The 6,405-nt window shown below is 37.3% G+C and overlaps 1 long non-coding RNA gene across 1 annotated transcript; it reads left to right on the plus strand.

Moving 5' to 3' along the window:
• Positions 1 to 345: 345 nt before the first annotated feature.
• On the plus strand, positions 346 to 4,310 carry LOC132045192 (uncharacterized). Its single transcript, XR_009412362.1, has 2 exons — positions 346 to 408; positions 4,149 to 4,310. It is a non-coding gene; the product is annotated as an uncharacterized LOC132045192 (long non-coding RNA).
• Positions 4,311 to 6,405: the final 2,095 nt, after the last annotated feature.

Genomic DNA, 6,405 nt, shown 5'->3' on the forward strand with positions numbered 1-6,405 from the left:
GAATCACAACTGAGCGCAGATGGTAGTCATCCTGTTGATGCATATTCAGCCGTTATAAGTCCTTGAACATCCGGGACGTCTTAGATTATATGGACGGGGGGTTACAAAGACTTCTTTGAAAAGAAAAGCTGGCAATTTTGAACCAACTTCAAATGCCACAAATGATGTAGTACAACAAATGCAAGAAAAGATCCAAAAAATGCAGGAAGAAATGGAGGAGCAAAAGAGAACTATGCAAGCAGAGGTTAATGCAGAAGTTATCGCAAATGTAATTGCACAACTTCGGCGTGCGGGGATTAATTAGTCCGGACATGCTAGCAACATTGTCGTTCCTTCCGGGAGAAGCTACCGCACCACAGGCTGCTAATCAAATAACCCGTCGGCCATCTACAGATAGCAACAATTAAGGTTAGTGTCACTTCTCTCTGTAACCTGTTGCTACTTCTTAGTACCATGTTGCACAACCTGGTTCTGATTTTTAGAAGTATAAATTTGTTGCACCACCGCTCTGTTTGTCTCCTTTGTTCCTCTGCTGTTGTGGTTTCTGCATGTCTGTGTTTTCCTTCCAACCTGATTTGGCTTGATTAGAAGCACTTGAATGCTTTTTTGTATTACTCTTGTTCACATGATTTACCCCTGATAAACCAGCATCAGACCTTTGAGCCTGAAAATTTTGTTGCTTACGAACACTAGACTGGGGAGTCACAATGTCATGACTCTCAGATTTATCCACATTATCAGCTACATCAGCACCTTGAACTGATTTCTCAAGAGTAGCTTCTACACTTTCTTGAAAATTAGCCACTTCTTGGCAATTTGCATTCACACTCTTATACGGTATATGCACTTGCATCTTTTCTAGAAATTGAGTGCCTTGTACCTCTCACCACAGTGCAAGAAGCAGTAGCAAAGGTAGTAGAAGGGATATCAAAGGGTAGTATAAGGGATATCTTGACATACTTGATTAATTGAAACCATCTCCACAATTGGTTTAGAGAATGCAGCTTCCATGCATTGTTTAGCAGGTGACTGCTTCTTCTTTCTAGGTGTAAAAATTGTGCATTAACATTTAATGGCTTTTCCACAACTTTGTCCCCTACTGCAGCTTCTCTGCAGCTACTGCAGCTTCTTTGCAGCTACTGCTGCATCCACCTACTTCTGTACAGCTTCACTTGCATTTGCCTCAACAAGAATTTTTTGCCCTACAACTGCTTGCTTCCTTGAACCAAGTTCTATACTTATCTGATCGATTCTTTGCGGTAACGAGATAATTCACCTCCCGAGCAGCGAAGGCGTTGATTTCTCTCAATCCCATTTAATTATTTCTTGTCTCCATCAACGGCACTATTACTGCAACCAACTGTTTCGTTAGCATCAACATCAACCACCTCAACAACTTCTTCATGCTCACCGTCTCCATCCTCTAAAGCTGCAAACTTATTATTAGTTTGAATGCTCATAAGGTCAACAGTAATCAGTTCCTGTCCAGTGTTAGATTCACTTCTTTTCCTTGTGTCAAAACCAACTGATTCTGATCATTATCATCCACCCTAACAGGATTTTTTCCATTGTTAGTCTGCCATTTATAGGGGTCTTTAACATTGCCAAGCACTTTCCCACTTTGTAGAACCTTAATAGCATTCTTATGAAACTTGTTAGGATGACATAAGTGTAACATAGTCTTCCAACAAGCTACACCTAATCAAGACATGTCTATTACAAAGTAAACCAACTATAGTTTTGTGCCTAATGATTATAAAGATTGTGGAGTAATGAGAATGGAACCGATACTAATACATGGCAAGGAATGTGTTTTCAGTGAATATTTTTATGAAAAACATACACTCGTTTTTTGTTGTTTTGTACTTTTTCTCATAATTGATCAAAGCTTGGCTAGACAAGAGTGTTTTCTTTTCTTTGGAAATATCATAAACTGAATATTAATTCTTGTATTTGGTACAGTTCTTTAAGGTGAAACTTTGTTAGATCTACTTTTAATGTTCAATGTATTTTTTTTTTATATTGAAATTTTAAGGATTTGATTCAACTTTTCTAATAACAAAATTCATTATTCTCTCCATTCAACTTTTGTCTTCGTTTATTATGTTAAGTGACACTTAGATTTTGGGGTGATTTATTGCTAAATAGTTGCATCTTTTTGACTTTATCTGAGCAGATTGCCTCTTTCTTGAATGCAGTGTTCCTTGTAGCCCAATTTTATATTGTCAGATAGTGCTTCCTTGCCTGATGAACTAAAGATGATCTTACATTAAATGGATTAAGCCTATACAATTTGAGACTAAATTTCTAAGACTGACCGATACTCCAATTATATCCGAGTATATAGCAAAATTAGTTGGAATTATAATTCTTAGCCTTGTTCTCTTCTGTCTTCTTGAGCAGTAGACTCCTCATCCATATCGATTTTCCTTTCCTCACCTGCAACTGCTACTTGTAAATTTACGAAGTTCTTCTACACATTGATAACTTGAGACTATTTTTTTAGCCTTAGCATTGGCTTAATGTTGCCCCACCGCTTCTTCGATTATTATGTTCCTTGCACGAGACTCGTAAATTTACGAAGTAGCATGTGAGATACGAATCGCTTATTTGCATCACTTTGCACGACTTTCGACTATGATTTCCTCACGAATTTTGTAATTTGTTTTTCTTTGAATTTCTGTATATTTGCATTGCCTTTCCCTTTGATTTGCCATAAGTAGAATCACTAGCATGCTTCGTGTGTATTGCTCTTGGACCTTTGCATTGCACCCGGCATCGGTGTGGTGTTTTCATTTGGTTTAAGTTGTTTGTGAATACTTATGCTTGGAGTCACGGTGTCATGACTTTCAATCCCATTGGCCATTCTTGGAATATCTGGTATAATTTGCTAAATCCTCTTGGCCTTCATGATTTTCTTGAATTGAGATCTTGTTTCTGGAGTTACTTCATGACTCAAAGGACATCTATCCCACTCGGACTACGTATTGCTGCTAACATTATGAACATGTAGCTCACTATTCTGCGGGTCTTCCTGAGTGTTAATGTGATCAACTTTTTTGCCCTCATCAATTACACCATCTGTACCCGTGCCAAACATGAATTCAACAGGATCCTGTGATGAATCTGATGTGTCAAGAGGTTGTTTATCACCTTCCTTTGCAAGTTGAATCTCACCTTCCTTAGCATCCTCCTCAATCTGATCACTCCATAATTTCCTGTCTACTCCATTATCAGTATCAGTAGCAAAAGTAGTAGATGGCACTTCAAGACAAGCTTGATTGAGAGTAATTAATTCATTAGCAGGATTAGGAGAAGCACTCTCAGGCCATTACTTGTTTTTAATAGGAGAGTATTTCTTTTTCCCAGGTGTAAACACAGCTGCATTAACATTAAGAGATTTCTCAACACCTATATTCACATCAACAGATGCTTTATCCTTCTGAACTACTAGTGAAGTAAGCAGTTCCTCATCATTCACCTTTCCATTCTTTTGAACTTCGTACTGGTGAAGTAAGCAGGTTCTCAACCATTTTCTCCCCAACTAGTGCCACGATTTCCTGAATTTCCCATATTCAAGTCATCTGGTTTTTCTTGTAAGCCATCAAACTTATTAGAAGTTTCAATGCTCTTAGGACCTGCAACAATTATTTCCTTACCAATAGTGTTATCTACTTCATTCCCTTGAGGCAAAGCTAACTGTTTATGGCTATTTTCAGTAGTTGTATTATCTACTGCAACCAACTGATGTCCCACATCATCTATAGCAAATTCCACAACTACATCATCACCTTTACTCTCACCTAATCTCGCAAACTTGTTTGTAGTTTGCCACAACGGGACTAGAGTTAGGATTAACTACTGCAACTGTGTTCATTACACCATTTGCTTCAGCAGTTTTAGGTGATGGTAAACCCATCTACTTTTGATTATCCCTCTTATCCTTTGCTTGCTTCTTACCCTTGTAATTCTGTCATCTATATAGATCTTTAACAACCTTGCCACTTTGTAATACTTTGCTTCATACTGTATTTTTTGAAATGAGCTGTTGAATCAAATGATTCTTTTGGTTCTGTTATTAGTATATATATGCAGATTAAATTCTTTTATGAAAGATTTACTAAATCATTTTTCATTATCATTTGTAGGTGGTGAAATTGAACAAGGGGATGAAAGAAGTGAAGACATGACTTAGGAGGATTGGGTTGATGTTTTTGAAAACTGAAAACTTGTGTGTTCCACCTCTTGAATGGTCAAATATTATCTTGATATTTTGCTTTTGTAGATATTACACGACCTCCAGGATCTTGTATTATTATTTTGGTATGATGTTGGATCTTGGATTATTATTTTGGTGTGATGTGGGATCTTGGATTATTATTTTGGTATGATGTTGGATCTTGGATTATAATTTTGGTTATGAATAGTTTCTTTTGATTGATTTATGTATATATATAGTTTATGTTGTGTCGCCCTATATATAATATCAGTTGCAATAGCGCTATAATATTTGTAACAGTAGCACCATAATATGCGTTACAGTAGGACAACAACAACCGTTGCAGTAGCCCATAATATTTGTTGCGGTAAACCCACAATAATCGTTGCAATAGTCCTAAAAGTAATTGTTGCATATTAAAAAACCATTGCATTAGCTCTATAACAACTGTTGCTAAAGGAAGAAGCAGTCATAAATAAGTGTTGCAATAGAGTTAAACAACCGATGCAAAAAGATATATCGCAACGGTTCGTAGCCGTTGTAATAAGGACATAACTGTTGCAATAATCTTGAAGGGTAAACCGTTGCGGTAGGTTAATCTATTGCAACGGTTTTCTGAACTGTCGCAACTAACCGTCGTAATAGACCTATTGCAACGCAATCTGTTGTAACAATCTCCAAAACCGTTGCAGTATCACTATAGCAACGGAAAAACAATCTACCGCGACGGAAACTGAACCGTTACCATAGCCAGAATTTCTAGTAGTGTGGGATTTTGATTAAGGATAGGGAGGTGAAGTGAAATGAACGATACGTTATTTAAAGGAAGTATCAATCGAAAGGAAAGGAGTTGAATCGTAACTATATGCACCATGGGTACAGGCCCGAATCAATCTACGATGGTACAACTGAGCAACATTTGGATCAGAAAGACAATAACACTCCTGCAAAACAGCTCGAAATACAGCTGATAATCAACTACGGAATAACTGGAAGAGTAAAGACAAAGGCGTATAACTAATACCTCGGGAAGCAATAGAAAAGGAAGATGTTATGGGAACAGCTACGTAAGGACCTGGAGTGCGATTATAAAGGATTAAAACGAGTTGACAATCAGGAGAGGTATGTGAAGGACATAATTAACTAAGAGGATACTTGAGGAAGTATGGGAAATCCAGAATTAGATCAACATTCGAGGACGAATGTCCTAAAGGGGGGAAGAATGTTATGTCCCGTATCTTTACATTGGGACATTATGAAGCTAAGTGCGGCAAGTTAAAGACAAAGCTGTTTTAAGGTTCCCGGTAAGGGTTTTCGCCTCCCGATTTCGTTTCTATGCACAAGTTGCTTATGGATTTCGTTTGGTATAAGAACATTATTGGAGAATAAGGATTAATTGGCCAAGATTGGATGACTAAGTGAGATTAGGAACTTAATTACACCATTAGTGGGCCTAAGTTGCCGTGTGGGTCCCACTTGTGGAATGGCAAATTCTTATTGGCTAAGAACTTGGGTGGGACACATGTCCACCTTGTGTAATGCATATAAAAGGAGAATTGATGATTCACAATTCAACAAACATTCATTTCAACATTTACAAAATTAGAAAACTTAGTGATAGAGAGAGAGGCTCTCGGCTACAAGTTGGCCGAGAATAACCTTCTCCAATTTGATCCAAAAATCAGTTTCTTAAGAAATTCAACTCCCTTGAAGGTGTGTATTAACGTGTAGCATTCATTGGAATAGCAAGAACAAGTGTTAAAGTTCAAGAGGTGAAAGTGATGGGCTAGCCGATTGAAGTGTTGAGTTACAAGGTAAGAATGATCACTTTTCATGTGTTGTATGATGGTTTGAATGTATAATTTGTGTATGTTGTTGTTGGATTGTTGTTGTGGTTGAAGTTGAGGTGATCTGTGAGCTTAGGTGAAGCCATGTTTGGTCTTATTTTGCATGTATTGTGGACGGATTGGACTTGCGATAATATATGAAAATGAACAAGAATTGTAAGAAGTTTTCGTATGGTTGTGCATGTTGGTATTGGGCTGTTTTTCTTGAAGTTGAAGTGAGCCGTGTGTTATAAGCTTACATAAAAGAATTCTTAATCTTCTTGTACATGTATTGGGAATGGATTGAATGTATTGCAGTATGAATAAATGGATGAAAATCATAAAGTTGTTATGGTGATG

The sequence above is a fragment of the Lycium ferocissimum genome, unplaced genomic scaffold, assembly GCF_029784015.1.
Source record: "Lycium ferocissimum isolate CSIRO_LF1 unplaced genomic scaffold, AGI_CSIRO_Lferr_CH_V1 ctg6204, whole genome shotgun sequence".
Lineage (NCBI taxonomy): Eukaryota > Viridiplantae > Streptophyta > Magnoliopsida > Solanales > Solanaceae > Lycium > Lycium ferocissimum.